The following is a 16,950-nucleotide window of genomic DNA, read 5'->3' as shown; positions in this document are numbered from 1 at the left end:
TAAAATTTGTCTCCATAAGCCTTTTACACTCCAGTCTATCTTACCTCACAAACACCTAATGCCGATTGCCTCCATCCATTCTGCTTGCCTGGCCTCTCCTCCCAGCGTTATAGTTTTCTCCAGTCTTTCAACATGGCTAGAAATAGGTCTTCTAACCTCCAAATGTTTTATTTCCATTTATTAATATATACTTTTTGAGGGTAAAAAAGGGCCTGTGTCCAAGGCTAAGAGTAAATCAGGATGTGGGTTCAGGGAAATTGGAGTTGCTCAGGTGGTAGAGAAGTCAAGGTGCAGTCATAAGAGCCATAGAAGAGGTGTATGATCACATAGAAATAGAGGCCTACAAGCTCCAGGGACCCTGCTTATATAAACCTACAGCAATGATATCAGCATGTACAAGGACCTATGCAAACTCAAAAGGATAAACACAGCATAGAACTGGGGAAATGGACAGCTGACCCCAATCTTAGCAGAAGAACTGTTGGCAACTGATTACTGCTGGGTGAGGGAGAGTTGATTTTCTTTAAGGGAGGTCCTCTAGATAGACAGATTAGACATTCGTGGATGAACTTGCGCTGAGGGACATCTGGGTACGCTAACTTGATAAATGTGTTACTCTGTAATAGTCTCCATCTGGTACAAAAGACTTTGATAACTCATGACTGGGATATTTGTAAATATAAAGCTAGAGATTCTAGATAGGCTGACTACACCACAGTAGATGAATTTGCATTGAGGAACATCTGGGGACACTAACTTGACACAATAAGCCTTAAGACTAATAGGCCTACAATAGGCCTTTATACCTCCTTCCCCACTGGCACACTCCAGTAGGAGGCTATGGGAGTGTGCCAGTGGGTAAGGAGGTATAAAGATAACTATGATTGATTGAGATGTTTTGTATGAAATGCACCAAGATCCAATAACAAATTAATATACTATATATGTACATATACATATATAATATATATTTATATATGTATACTTAAAGAAAATTGTCTTATGGACATGTATCTTTTCATTCTCTAAAATCTCATTAAACTGTGTGACTGCTGCATTTGGGACATGATACTGTGAACTATGTCCCATGGCATTAACAGAAAGGTTATGCTAACCTTTTCTCTTGTTTCGCCACTGAGACATGCAAAGCTTTCTCCTTTCCTCTGAAGAGCCTGTGTGACAGCTATCCCACCCCACAGCAGGAACAAAGAATGAGACACAGAGAAGAGTCTTATTATAAAGGCCTTCTGCTAGTCTGAGACCATTGGATCACAACCTTTGATCTCATAACTGTCTATTCTTTGTCAAAACTATTCATAAAATATAGTTTTCCCTGGGTCTTTGGGTCTCCATTCCTGCCACATAAAACTTTGAAAAAACTGATTTTTAAAATTCTACTTTTTTATTGTTTGTATTTTATGTGTATGAGTGTATTGCCTGCATGTAGGTAGGTACCCATGTCATGAAATGCCCAGAGGTCAGAAGAGGGCATCAGATCCCTTAGAACTGGTGTTATGGGTGGTTGTGGGTTGTCATGTGGATGCTGGAAATCAAACATGGGTTCTCTGTAAGAGCACCCAATGCTCTTAACTGCTGAGCCATCTCTCCAGCACCCTTAAAATTCTGTTTTATTCTCATTAACTTATTTTTGATTACAAGAGTATCAGCCATGAACCTTGCAGCCAATGAGTCAATGATAGTACTTTTTCTTTCCGGTAGGCTGCACCACCTCCTATAACAAGGAAACACATTCTAAACCTCAAATAAATATGGTAGGTTCAGGCTGGAAAGATGAATCAGCTGGTAAAGACACTTGCTGCTAAACCTCACAACCCGAGTTTGATTCCTGGACCCACATGATGGAAGGAAGGAAGTTACTCATGTGGGGTGTTCTTTGACTTCCAAACATGCAATGTTGCATGTGTGTGTGTGTGTGTGTGTGTGCGTGCGTGCACACACAGATACAAAACTGAAGAAATAAATGTAAGAGACAAAAAAGAACCACCAACTCAAAATAGGCATTTCAGGGAAGATCTTTTGTGATCCATATGCACATTAACTTCTGAGAGCAAATACTTTCAAAAACCTAAACAAATATTATCATCTAAATATTTTCTGTTTGCTAAATATCATCTGTTTGCTTTAGAGTAATATTAATATTACAGAAAGAATAAATTGGTTTTATGAGCAACCATGTAATGTAGCACTAACTATTTAAGTGTTATAGTAACGTTGTGCCACTTTTCTCTTTCAGGTTGTTTAAAACTCTTCAATAGCTAATCCTAAGTAAACTGTCTGAAGAAAATTTAAACAGTTTGGCCTGAGCTGTGTAGTCTCAATTTTTCTTCTTTATATGCCAATACATTAAAATTGTTCCATTCACTCAAATGAAAAAGTTTTATGGTTGGTAACAGAGGCGATAAATCTCCACAAAAACTCTATCATCACAACATTCCATTGCTTTAAGAGCTATTTTCACCCAGCAAAATGTCACCTTAAAAACTACCCTATTGAAAAAGTCTCTTGCTTGTTTATAGATCCACTTTTTAGTTGGGATCTCCTACTTGTTAGCATTGGTTCAGTTAATTGCTGTGGATCTTTTCTGAAAAAAAATTGTTAGCATTTTAAAAAATTATTTTATTAATTTTTATTTTATGTGTTTGAACTATATGCCTACATGTTTGTAAATGTACCCATGTAATATATTGCCCCTGGAGGACAGAAGAGGGTATCGAATCCCCTGGAGCTGGAGTTACAGATGGTTGTTAGCTGCCATGTGGGTGTTGGGATTCGAACTCAGATCTTCTGCAAGAACAGCCAGTACTCTTAACTGCTTGGTCATTTCTCCAACCCCAAATGCTATAGATCTTTAAATCTTCTTTATAATATAAAGGTACTGATCTAGAACTGTAAATCTGAAAACTTTATTACTCCTATACACTTTAAAATAATTTTAAAGCCTATCTATGCATATATAATCATTTTAAGTTGACATTTCAAATGTTTTTTGAAATGTAAATCATTGGGTATTATATTAATTTTCCTCAGATTGTAAATATTGACAAAATCAATTTCACCATTGTTTTAAATTCATCAAATGGAATCTAGTCTCCTTAGAGATTTGATAACAATGTCATTCATATGAAAATAAGTGATCAAGTGCTTCCTATATAGTCACAAAGGTCATGTGATTTCTTTCCTTGAGTTTATGCTTCCTGTTAACATAGCCCTGAATATTATGCCAAAAAATACTTTTGTCCTTGAAAAATCTTATACTGATCAATCTATCATGTATTGTGGGAATAAAATATTGAAACTGATATTAGAAATCGACTTATTTTAGACTTAGTACATTAAGATGGCATATTGTTTACCTAAACATGCCTCTTATAACTGCATACATATGTTATTTTAAATTGTTTTCAAATTTTATTAAGTTTATGTTCATTAAATTTATTTTTTTCTTAATACATAAAAACATTCAATTTATACAAGTTCATGGACTACCATATGGTATTTTTATACATTTGTATATTATTTTTATTATAATTTCCTTTATATTAGATATTAAATTTTATTACAGATTCGTGTCTTACCAAGATGAGCTAGATTTTCCCCTATTAGATTAAATATTACTATTGCTTTGCCCTGAGACTCGATGTATTATCTGGTTTTCAAAAGTAAATCTTACATATATGTAGATAGGAATAGAAGTTGTTTTCTCATTACATTACAACAAATTTTTGAACTTTAATAAATAATATGAGTGCTTTCTGATTTAAGTGATTTCTACCACTTTAACGAATATAATATTAAGACATTTAAAGTGTCAGTAAAAGCAATGAACTGAAAAACACTTGACTTGAACTACAATTCTATAATTTTTTCATCTTTCTAGAACTAATTTTAAAATTCTTCCTCCTTTATCCGTTATAGTCTAAGGGTAAAATGCCTTTGGAAGTTCCCAGCAGAATAGGAGAAGGAAGGAAGGTAGTGTGAACCAGAGAGAAACTAGCTGGCAAGCTTGGGTTTAAACACAGTAAGATTCTCAAGCTGGTCAGTTTTACCACATAGAAATATGAGGATTTCAAAATTCACTTCCTTACAACTGTACATGCCATGCACATCCTGGGAAAAACCAACTCTGTAGATTGTATGGATTTCAGTTTGAGAACAGCTCTTCTAGAAGTTTAAACTTCTAAGTTTAAAATGCTTGTGTTCCCAGTTAATAGATGTCAAACATATGTTCTTTTCATGCAATATTGCCATACATTTTTGTGTAATTTTTAAACTCAGTTTTATTCTTTGACAGTTTCATAAATGTATGTGATGAATGTTACTAATTTTTATTCCCAAAACCCTATGTCAGCTCTCTCCACTGCTGTCTCCCTTCTTCACAACCAGTCCGCTCATACTTTTATATTTTCTTTTTGTGTGTGACCCACTATGTTTAATGAGAGTTTCTCACCAGAGGATGAGTAGAAACAGAGGAAACTTACCAGTGTCCATGCTGGAGAAGAAAATGACATGCCCTCTCCCAGCAGCAATTAACTGTCAATGAACCCTAAGGTAGGGGGGTGGCCTCATACCCTCCCCCCACTCCCCACCCCGTAAAATGTGACAGGTCCTCTTGTGCAGGTCTTGTACAAGTAATTACAGCTGCAGTGAGTTTCTGGGCTAGATCATGTCTAGAAGGCATCTTTTTGCGGCACATGTCCCAATCCCCTGGCTCTAACATTCATCCCACTTCCTTTTATAAAGCAGTTAGGGTAAAAAGACCCCAAAGAAAAGTAGCCAGTTTCTTGTCTAAAAGTCAAAATGTCCTTGGGACTGTGAGCAACATACTCTGTTCCAAAGGCCAAAAACCTCAAAAGTATTTTGGAGCTTGTTTCTAATCATTAAAAGATTTTTGGGTTACCTCTTCAGAGGGGGGAACGTTAAGAGTACTCAAAAGCCCCATAAATATAAATAATTAAAAGAAGAAAAAAATAAGTAATGCTTGCAGTGGATTTTAGTATCATGAGAACACAGAGCATTGTTCACAAGTGTTGCATCCTTTATGACGTTCTGAGTAGTGCCTTAAACTTAATAATTGTGCAGTATGTATAAAGTAATCCCTAAACTCATATAGTATGTAGCTTGCCAATATTATGCCACATGATAGTTTATTCAGTCATTCTCCATCTAAAATATTTTTAAATAAACATGGCATTGATATTGTGCTTCTTGATATTTATTTCCTAACATGATGAATAACAAACATACGCATGGAAAGATGTGCCTGTATATATGCCATATTTCTTAAGATGAACACTAGGAAATTAATTCACCACAACTGCATTGGCAGGCTTTTCCATTCCTATTTTACTCATTAAGAATGAAAAAACAAAAACCCCACATTATATTCAAGTTTTCATCTTCAATATTTTGCTTTCTTTTATAATTTGTTATACTACTTAAATAAACATTTCCACTTATATATACTCTCTCCCTGAAGTGAATATTAAATAATAACTGAAACAATTTTCAGCAGAAACTTCTTTGTATTTTTTTATCATTTAAGTGAATCTCAGTGGGCATTTTATCTGGGGAATATGTCTAAGAGAACAGTCATCTCTAACTAAGAATACCAAAATCAAAGTTACAGCAAATCTACTTTGCAATGTTATCGTACACGCCAAACATAATATTGAACTATGAAGAAAATGACTGTGCTTTGCAGAACACACCATAATTAGCTTTTTAAAATTCACTGTACTTACAGCCTGAACATGTATATACTTTGTGAAAGCAACCACAGTGTTGAAAGCAAATGTGAAATTTGCTAAATAAATTTTTGGAAGCTTGAGTCATTTGACCTTTCCAGCTTAAACAAGAGTTAGTCATTCTTGGACATGGGACATTAAAAATAAACTGCCCAAAATAATAGCCGTCATGTTCTGGGATATCCTCACTATGAATTACTACAGCAAATTTCCTTGAAGAATTCAAATAAATAAAAATAACATTCTATTCCTTGAAATCATAGGGAAAGTAATGAGTCAATTATTGCTCTAGTATCTAAATACACATAAATATGCAGATTCACAATTTTTTTCCTGAGCAAGCACAATACTTTTGAACAACTTTGTTTTGAGTTCCAATATTTAACTCTGTATAACAACTTACAAATGTTTTTCTTAATGTACTGAACTCCAACTTAGCATTTAATATTTAGTGACATAGAACTTCTTTACTACAATTCAATATTTACTAAGGAAACACATAAATAAATTATGACTGATAAGCAAGAAATTGGAGATCATTAAGTGATGCCTGGAGCTTATACCTCAATACCTAAGCAAAACTTCCTCCAAATTCTAAGGTCTTATTGCTGGATAACTTTAGTGTCAACTTGGCATACCTGGGTTGAGGGAGCCTCAATTGGGGCATTTCCCCCATTTAACTGGCCTGTGGCGATGTCTGTGGGGCATCTTCTTGATTGTTGTGTGATGTGGGAGGGCTCATCACACAACAATCAAGAAGATTGTTCAGGTGGGTCTGTGTTGCATATGAAAGCAGGATGAGCAGTGCCCAGGGTAGCAGGCCAGTAAACAGCATTCCTCCATAGCTTGTGCTCCAGCTCCTGCCTCCAGGTTCTTGCCCTGAGTTCCTATCTTGGGCTCCATGGAGATATAAGCCAAAAAAAAAGAAACTAGGACTCAACAGCAATTGCTCAAAAGCAATTTGAAACAATTCACTTAAAAATGATTCAACATTAGTTGCCACAATGTGTTTCCTAATGTGAGAATATCTATTAAAATGGTTAGAAACAAAACACTTAGAAATATTATTTTTAAAGTTCTTCAAATTAAATAGACTGCTAGCCAGAACAATTACCAAACGTAGAGTTTACAGAACATTTACATAAACAAACTCATGTATTCCCAAGTGAATTTACTCTTTTCACTTTTTTAAACAAATATACTATGTAATATATTATTTATTTATTTATTTATTTATTTATTTATTTATTTATATTTTTTATTTGTATGAGTGTTTGCCTACTTGTATGTAAGTCGATTTGTTCAGGCAATGCCCACAGAGGCTGAAAGAGAGTGTTGGATTCCCTGGAACTGAAGTTAGAGGCTGTTGTTAGCTGCCATGTGGGTTCTGGGAACTGAACCCAGGTCCTCTTCAAGAACAGCCTGCACTCTTAACCACTGAGCCATCTCTCCAGCCCCTTTCACTTTCACTAAACTCTGCTCTTGCTGCTTTCTTGCCTAAGAATATGCACAGTACCCAGCACATCTCCACACCTCCCTATACACTTACAAATTTTTAAGAGGGAATGCACAGGAGAGATTAAAATGTGATTGAGTCTCAGATATCACACTTTACTTTCAAATTTATTGACATTTGTGAAATATTAAGTATCTGGTATTGAATATGAACTGAAGGTCAATATGATTTAAAAAAAAAACCCTGTCATAGCAAGGTAATTCTGAATTTATGAAGAACCCAGAATGGTATAACTGGCTGCATTTATCAACAACAACCCTAAACCATAGCAGACAGACCATCAAAATCAATGATTGAATGAGTAAAGTTATTTGATTTTGAAAAATTATTCAACCATGGATCAATTCATGTTGTAAATATATTTCAGAATTGAAGATCTCTCAGTTTAGACTTAAGGAAATAGTGTATGTTATAAGACAAATTGTGTACTTTTGAGTTAAATTTCATTTTAGTTTGGTCTTTGACGAAGAATAAATCCTTGGCTCTTTGGATTCCTGGATATTCTAGGGGACAAAATCTTTCTATACAGCTTATTTTTACCTATAACTTGAAAAATTTATTCCTATTAAAATTAAAGTTAGTGTTTATTAAGCACTAGCTATGTGCCAGCATGTTTTGAAAAATCTTATGAATTTCTCACGTTAGCCCCCTCAAAAACACTACAAAGTAATCAAAATTTTCTAGTCTTATTTCCAACTGATAAATGAGGAAATGAACCTAGAGTGATAAGTAATTTGCACCCAGTTGCATACTAAATAAGGAACGGGTGAGAGTCACAGTAAATTTGAGGTCCTCTTTACAGAGCATCAAATGACTAAGCACGGAATCCATTCCACTTTGTTCTGTGATGGAAACAAAAAATGTCATAGAATGACTTTGTTTTTACTAAATATACTTAAAATATTCATTAATAATTCATTCCATGATGAAGAATATTGTTATTGCTATGTCCAGTTTGTAGTTTCGTGATAAGAATTAGTTTACATAGGCACAGAAGACTCTGGTCCCACAATGGGCCCAGACAAGGGAAACTGATAGTGTGTGTATGTTACCACAGAACACCTGGGCTCTTATTTCCAGGTGTCAAATTGTGATATTTACTATACACTTCCTATTTTCAGCTTTCAGATTGTCTTCTGAAATGAGCTTTGATACTGATTACTCAGCATATTAATCTACGTGACTAAGGTAAGGCAGACAATAACAGGGTCTCAGTGCTATTCTCTTACTTTCGTTCTATGAGTTTATGGCTTACCTACAAGGTGTGCTTGTCACTAACTTGGCAAAGAGCAAAGGGGCTTCATGTAAAACTATTTGGCATAAACATGCTTCAACTTTCTGAAGATATATAATGATGACATAATTTTATGAGCAATCATCAGATAAATAATAATGATTCTAAAAGGAAATGTAGAAATATGACAGTAAATGATGTGTATAAGTTTGTAAAATTGATGAAACTAATTGCAGTTTTAGAAAACTTTGAATATACCAAAAACTGACAGAGTGACCTTAAGGGATTTTCAGAATATTCTCAGCAATTTCCTCAAACTTAGAATTTACTATATAATAAACATTATTGTTATTGTTATATTATTATATTTCCTTTAATTCTTATAGTCTCAGAAAAGACATGCAGAATTATAGCCCATGCCTGAGGGGAAAATAAACAACAGCATCTAAAATTTGAACAGAAAGTTTTAATCCTTCAGTTTTCATACCACAAAGTAGACACTCTTATAGTGTTAATTTCACCTATGTATAATTTGATAATTTTGAGGTGACTTTTCGTCTTTTTATTGTTGTTTTAAGGGATGAAGTCTGACTATCTTCCCCAGACTGGCCTTGAACTTGCTATCTATCCATCTGTCTCAGCTGCTGAACAATGCTGGTATTTTTTAAAAAACAAGTTCAATGTTTCTTTAATTCAGTTGTTACTATTTACTTTAAATTTAGAAAGTAATTGCACAAGACTTTTTAATCTGAGTATGAGGCTTTAAACAATTCTTTTAATTTCATTTTCTATTTTTCATCATTTAAAACGTATTTAGGAAACATGTTTTGTACAGTGTTTGCACATTCCTGTAATCTTAAACACACAGGACAATGAAGCAAGAGGACAAAGCGTTTCAGGCTAGCTAGGGCTCCAGAGTGTCACAGTGTCTTGAAAACAGAAGTGCAACAATAAAAACATGTTCTGTGAGTATCAGTTTCTTCAGTGTAATGAACAGTCTGCACTGCCTCCATTGATTTACCAGAATTAAAAGTAAAAACAATTTCCCTCACCCTGCTAATTCTTCTTTCTATACTTTCTTTAACAAGGACAAAAATGACTAATAAATACTTAAAGATGAACTCATGTAGCCAAACTAAGTGTTAACTCATTTTTAACCTGGTCAGTCATTTTGTTGCTACTTAAGTATTTCAGATATTTCCCTTGAAGGAATCATAATTTTAATTTTCAGTTCAACAAGAATGACTTTAAGCCAAAGTCTGGAGTATTTTTCTATTTTATGAAGTTAGATTTTGAGTAATATGATGGAAAACAGTTTCTATAGGAAATCATCCTATATGTTTCTGAAATAGCTATGTTAGGCTATATCCAGTGTTGACTGTTCCTGTTTCCAGCATGTTTTCATGAAAAAATACACTCATAGTTTCTACCGTGTCATATTTTCTTTTAGATGTTCATATAGTAAATAAGACAATAAAGAACAAAATTGGATAATAAAGGACCCTTAATGTTCACATAAGCTATATTCACCAATTACATATTGTATGGACTTAGAAACAGGCTCTAAAAGAAGTTTTCAGGGAGTAGAAAACACAGACACTTAGCATTGTGTAATCTGTAACAATAGCAGATTGTGTTTTTATTTTTTTAAAGCATTCATGTTTAGAACCATATTTACTAACCATATGCTAGTGTCATATTTTATATTCTCCTCTCAACTCTTACAAAATATTCTAGGCAAAGGCATGCAAAACCAGATTTATTTATAGTTATACCATATATATATATATTTAATGAAACAATGTCAGCAAGTAAACAAGGTATAAAATCAAGACAGCATCATCTTGTGCTAAGAAATACTTGGCTTGTTTTGTGCTGAATTCAAGTAGTACTGAGTCAGGGAAACAAGTGTGATCATACCAACCTTTCTGGGAAAGTCTCAGGTTTATTACTGGAGAATGTACAGGAAGCATCTTCGACCACCAGATCTGACAATTCCTGTGAAATCATGACCCATGTGCAGAGTTTGCAGCATGAACTTGGCCAGTAGCCAGTATGAACAATGTTTAAATTTCTTTATGGCAGCTCACTGAGCTATCAAGAATTCATCTGCTTCACCTACTGTGCTTAATAAAGAGTAAGTCAATATGTTTTCTCATTTCCTTTTCATCACTAATAAGAGTAACTGTCAGCCTTATGAAGGGTAGACTTAGTTTTTCCTTCCAGCTTTCTCTTCCCAGAAGATCCTCCACTGCAGCATTAACATGACACCATTACAACACCCAAAATCTTACACACATGTAGATATGAAACAGTGTATTTCTTGTCATGAAAGTGAAAGCATAAACAATGAAAACCTTGGGAATTACTTCTATTCTTGTGTACTAACATTTAAAGGAATTTCCCTATTATAATATCATATTCATTATTTTAACTAACATTTGTATACTGCCTCATCCAAATACAACCCAGAGCAGTGTGACAACAGTGGCAGCAGAAAAATGATATCTGAAATTCAGTTTGACACTTTATTATGAACTTCACCAATTTCTTAGAAATAAAAAATTTACAGTACATTTATAAGAACACATTAATCACCTACCATATACATAGGCTAAATATTTGGTGCTAAATGTATACATGTATATGGACATATATAATATGCAAGCATAATATATAATGCCATAGAAATACTGTTACATTTGCATGTTACATGTCAATTTAAACATATACACATTTATTATCCACATGCATGTAAGTATTCTTATATGAATGTGTATTTATAAGTTTAAAAAAAAAGTGTCAGTAACAGATATGTCATCCATCTCCAAAACGCATTCCCAATCTGCAACTTGGAGATCTGTCAAGCTCATAATGAGGCACAATGTGCAACCACACACACTGGACACATCGAGAGTGTCTCTCTGAGTGCTGGATCTCCACTCGCCATCATCTCCTATCAATCATGTCCTTAGCAACAGCAGGGCAATGGAAATAGAAACAGAGGTAATTAGAGGCGTGACTCAGTTCCACATGCCCAGAAACTGAAAGCCAGACCATACCCTCTGAAAATCTTTTTGCCTTATATTTTTACATAATTACATGTTGAATGAAAGAAGAGGTGTTAATGAATATGAATTTCTGGCTTCCTTAACTAACCATTAACAATGTATTTCTTTCTCAATGGTTAACAATCAAATTCTCTAGCTCACCTTTTGTGAGCAAGAACTTGCAAATTTTCACATTATAGTAAGTCAAAAAAATGTTATTACTGAAAAATAAAAGTTTATATGAGTAAAAGGATTAGGTTTCAGAGCCATGCCTAAATTTCCGTTGACAGTGTGACATGAGACAAATTAGTAAATCCTGTTAAAGCTGCTCTGACAAAATGCTGCTAATAATATTTCCCTTATGTCGTTTTTATTAAGAACCAAATGGTGTATTATATTACCTACTAGCTAGTCATAAATGAAAGAAATGTAATTATGACTTCATATTTAAGACATTGCAAACAAGATGAAATAGATTGGCACAAAATATATTTAAGGGGTCTGAAGAGATGGCTCAGAAGTTAAGAGCATTGGTGGCTCTTGAAGATTACCTGGGTTTAGTTCCTATCACCCACATGGCACCTAAAAATCATTCATAGCTCCGGTTTCAATGCCCTCTTCTGACTTCCATGGTCACTGCACAACATGGGTACATTTACATGCATGCAGGCAGTACACTCAGAAATAAAAATAACAAATAAATAAAATATTTATATATATTTAAAAGTTGAAGAATAAAGGAAACATGTAGAGTAAAAATATACAGACAGTAGTCTAGTTACCACTCAGCTCATTGACCTTTTCCAGTGTATTCTATAAAATATTCTTCAGATATTTCTGAAGATACACATGGGAGGGCATCACAGCAATAACCTAGTAGTTAGTATAATACACCATTTGGTTCTTAACAAAAGCTGTATAAGGGAAATATTATAAGAGTATTTTGTCATTCCTCACCTCCTTTGACCTTCTATGGAATGGTGGAAGGAATAGCGATCAAACAAACAAGTGCTGTGTTCAGTTTTCAAATTCAAGTCGTTTACTTTCAACAGTGACTTTAGGCATTTGTGTGCTTTTTCTAACGTCTAGTGTCATCTCTGAAATGGGGAATTCATAGCATTCACCTCATAAGCATCCAACTCATAGGGAACTGGGAGAAATCAATAAAGGGCCCAGCCAGGTTTAGTTACATGCCAATGGAAGGAGAGGATGTCTTTTTTTTTGTTTGTTGTTTGTTGTTTTTTAAAGAAACAGCTGATATTGAAATATTATTCCAATTTCTGATTTTCATACAATCGGGTCTAGAATTAGAATTTGGGGACTTTTAATTCAAAGACTGTTAAACCATAAACATTTTATTACAATATATAAAGCAATATACTGCTAATTGTCACTTTTGTTTGACAACACATTAGTTATGGTAATCAAGTCTCTTGAACCATTTGCATAAGAAACATCCTCACTTTCCAAGCACTTTCTTCTTGGTGGCTCTATTACTCAGTTCACATTCTTAGCTCTTATAGTACCAAATTATAGCCACTGACCATCACTACTTTTCCAGATCTTTGCAAATAATATTTTTCACTGTTTTAAATCAGCTTCTTTTGAATAATCCTGGAATCTTTTTTTATTTCTCCTAAAGAATCTTTATGTTGTTCTTTTTGCTTAAGTATCACTTTTCAGTTGATTAAGTGTCATTAGTTCTTCTCTTTCCTTCAGAAATTATATCCATTTCTAAGAAAGTTCAGAACAAGTTGTTCTGAGGTATAATCTTAAAGCATTTTAGCTTTGGTTTCATGTTAGGCTCTAATACGGGATTTTACCTTTTATCTGTAATTTACAACCCTGAAGAGAGATTAGACTAGACGAAGCTTCTCTTCTTTGGCTCAATATGTTTGCTTCCATAACTGTTTGCTGTGGATGTTGACTTTGGATTAGGATATTTACCAACATCTCTGAACTCTGAACATGAGATATCAGTAGCTCTATGCTTCTCCATCGGTAAGAAAATAAAAGGTCTTCAGATATTGCTAAATGTCCTGGAGTTGGGGCTGCAAAATATTCACTACAAACACTGAAGTCAACTTTCTGATAACCCCCCTAAAAACTGAGATTTTTCCCAGGGGCTAGGGTATTTTTCTGGTTTGTTTAATAATACATAATTTAATAATTTCAGGGATACCTAGTGTAGGAATTACCATAACTTTTGTTGAAAATAGGAAAATGGTAGAATGCTCTTCTGCATAGAAATTGAAAATTATTTTTTTCTGACAGTTTAGCAGCAATTTTGGGGGAATGTCATTGAACAACATTCAAGTTTGGTACACGTTTGTACTAAGGAATAGTATGCTTACTCCTGTTAGTGTGAATTCATTTGTGCCAACTTTAGCATGCAAGAAGAAGCTTGACAATAAGAAGTATGGCCTCCTTGTCCCCTGACTCTACACATTAAACACTTCCATATGCCATGCAACTTTGAGACATCATGGTCATTGAATAGTCCATCTTCAATATGAGAGTGTGAGAAGACAGTCAATAGGGTCCAAACTCTGAAACACAAATTTTCCTCTTTAATAATTTTCAGGGAAGGGAAATATTCATTCCCAACCTATAATATACTCAAATTCGCTTCCAAATGTCACATTTTTATACCATCCATATACATTAATTCAAGAACTGAATTCCTTCATATCACAGTAAATTCTTCTTTTCTTTTTGAAAATTTACATTCAAGGTGAGAGTATGTGTCTGGTGTTCTGTATGTGGTTCCCTGTGTAAGGATAAATATGGTATAACTTGTGATGTTATGTATACATGTGTTTGCACATGTGCATGCAAGAGAACTGGGACCCTAGCAGACAGGAAATAGCAAGAGAGAAATGGGGAAAATGGGGATATTTTAAAAGGGGAGGGCATGGAGAGAGGGTTATAAAGGGGGGGGTAAATAATGCCTAGTGTGAAAAAACAAAGGAAATTGTAATAGCCCAAAAACATACTGAAAATTACACATACATCTCTACATGAGTTCATGTATATAGCTGAATGCTACATAACAAGAAACAGTGCAACACAGGACAAACCTTCCTTTGAGTTGTTGGCCAGAGTAGTCCAAGAGCCTCCCAAAATTACACGGGCTATTGCCACAGTTCTTGATTGCCTCCCAGTGCTTGAAGATCAGCCCCCATTGCTGAAGACAGGAATTCTTTGCACATAAGATTCAGAACAATCAAGCTGGAATGACTTGGAAGTCACGGCCCTTGAATATTAGTTGTCATAGCTTTAGAAAGCACTATGCAATCTGGTAAGGGAGGACATCAATCAATGGTCTAAACCCAGCTCCGAGGCGTAATAACCACATCAATGACGTACACAGCAAACAACAATGGTGCATTAGTGGCACTTTTATTTGGGGGGTAATAAACAGCTACCTAATTGAACTTAAAGCCCACCAAATGGGAGGAAACTCATGTGTGGTACTGCAAACCTAGCCAAACACACCTAGTTGAAGAGGTTATAGATCTTAAAGATTCAAGCCTGTAATATCCCAAGATAAATGTAATTTCTTACTATGTGCAAAATATAGATCCTTAAATTTGCAGACAAGCATCCCAGTCACCACCCATCAAAGAAGCTTCTATTTTCAACAGATAGATTATTAGAGAGTTCCACAAATGGTCATAGACAGAGACTGTCAATGAATTGACCAAGACTAAGTGGCACATCTACAAAGCAACCTCAACACCTAAGACTCATAGAACATAGAACAAGAGATGAAGAGAGCACTAAGACATCTTTTAATTCTCATGAATGGTGCTCCATCATGCAGCAGAGGGCCAGGAACACAAAACGCCACAAATGGCCAATAAAATAGAGAATAAGAGCCTACAGAGTATAGGTCCTTGGACAGGACTCCTATATTAAAAATCTTCTCACCCAGGGCTCAGGGACCATTGCAGAAAATGGGGTGGAAAGATTTGAGAGCCAGGGAGAAGGTGAATGACCATATGGAAATAGAGTCCTACAAGTTCCTAAGAACCTACAACAATGGTGTCAATATGCACAAGACCCATGCAAACGTAAGCAGACAAAAACCCAGCACAGAGCTGTGGAAATGGACATTATTGGCAGCTGATTACTGCTGGGTGAGGAGAGCTGATTTTAAGGGAGGGACTCTAGAAGTTTGACTAGGCCTCAGTGGATGAACTTGCACTGATGGACATCTGGGGAAACTGACTTGACATGATAGGCCTTAACACAAATGACAGAATGTATAAATTCCAGTGTGGTGGGACTACTCATGGGTGCCAATGGGAAAGCGAGTATAAAGTTGATTAAGATGTTCTGTATGAAGTACACAAAAATTCAATAAAAAATCTCCCTTCCCAAAAAAGTGGAAGAGAGAGGAGGGCACTGAAACTGTAGAGGATACTGGTGTTCAACAAGATGCAGTGATCTTCCTGTCTCTACCCTGCCCGTAGCACTACAGTTACAGGTGCATGCAGCTATGCCAGGCTTTTTATGTGGGTATTGGAGATTGGAATTTGTGTCCCCAGGCTTTCTCAGGAAACTCTTCTGCCCACTAATCTGTCTCCAGAGCCCTTGATTATTTTCATAATACAGAAACTCTGTGGCTGGTCCTATGGTGGTTCTGGGGTCCATGATTAATGACTCTTCTTGGAATCCCCAGGTCTCTTCTCACAGATGCTCACTGATCAGAAATCCAAAAATAATGTTTCCAAAGGATAATCAACAGTTTCTCACTGCAGAGAATTCTAGACAGGCAATAGGGATATGACCAGAGTTCACTGATATTTTTACACTGACATGTTCCTAACACAGGTATCCTTAGATTTACCTACAGGAAATTTGTCCCAGTTTTGTCATAGAAGACAAGATGGGACAGCAGAAGAGCATTCAGTCATCTGATTCTTTCCAAAAGGCTCTTACTTAAGGACACTTTCATCAAATATTATCAAAAGTTATATGTCTCTTTACAACTGTTCTCTGCTAAAGTTCAGGGCCAGCTGTCAGAGCTGTAATGTTAACCCATATTAACTCTGGAAGTAATAAGAGATTGTCAAACTCTAAACACAGCCAGAAGAGGGGAAGAAATCACAGGGAAATGGGTAAAATATAGTCAGTGAATGTGTATTGATGAAAGCAATCTGTGAAGTGATTACTAACACAGTTCACAGAATCTAAGTATTTCAAGAGGGAGAAAATGATGATGCTTCCCATTTACTCTACATCCTGTTTGATTCACCTCATTCTTGGAAAGGGTGATTAAAAAGATAAATAATTTGAAAATTTTAGTAACCACACTTTAGAATTATTAAAAGGAGTTTCATAAAACTTTGAATTTCATTTTCCAAATTTTAAAATACA

At 35.1% G+C, this 16,950-nt stretch overlaps 1 protein-coding gene across 2 annotated transcripts in view; it reads right to left on the bottom strand.

Moving 5' to 3' along the window:
- The window catches only part of Epha3 (EPH receptor A3), a 362,443-nt gene that overhangs the window by 232,550 nt on the left and 112,943 nt on the right, over positions 1-16,950 (bottom strand). The window lies entirely within an intron of this gene.

This window comes from Nannospalax galili, unplaced genomic scaffold, assembly GCF_000622305.1.
Source record: "Nannospalax galili isolate Female #2095 unplaced genomic scaffold, S.galili_v1.0 scaffold293, whole genome shotgun sequence".
Lineage (NCBI taxonomy): Eukaryota > Metazoa > Chordata > Mammalia > Rodentia > Spalacidae > Nannospalax > Nannospalax galili.
Note: the sequence above shows the minus strand (reverse complement) of the source record. Positions and strands in the feature narration are given on the sequence as shown.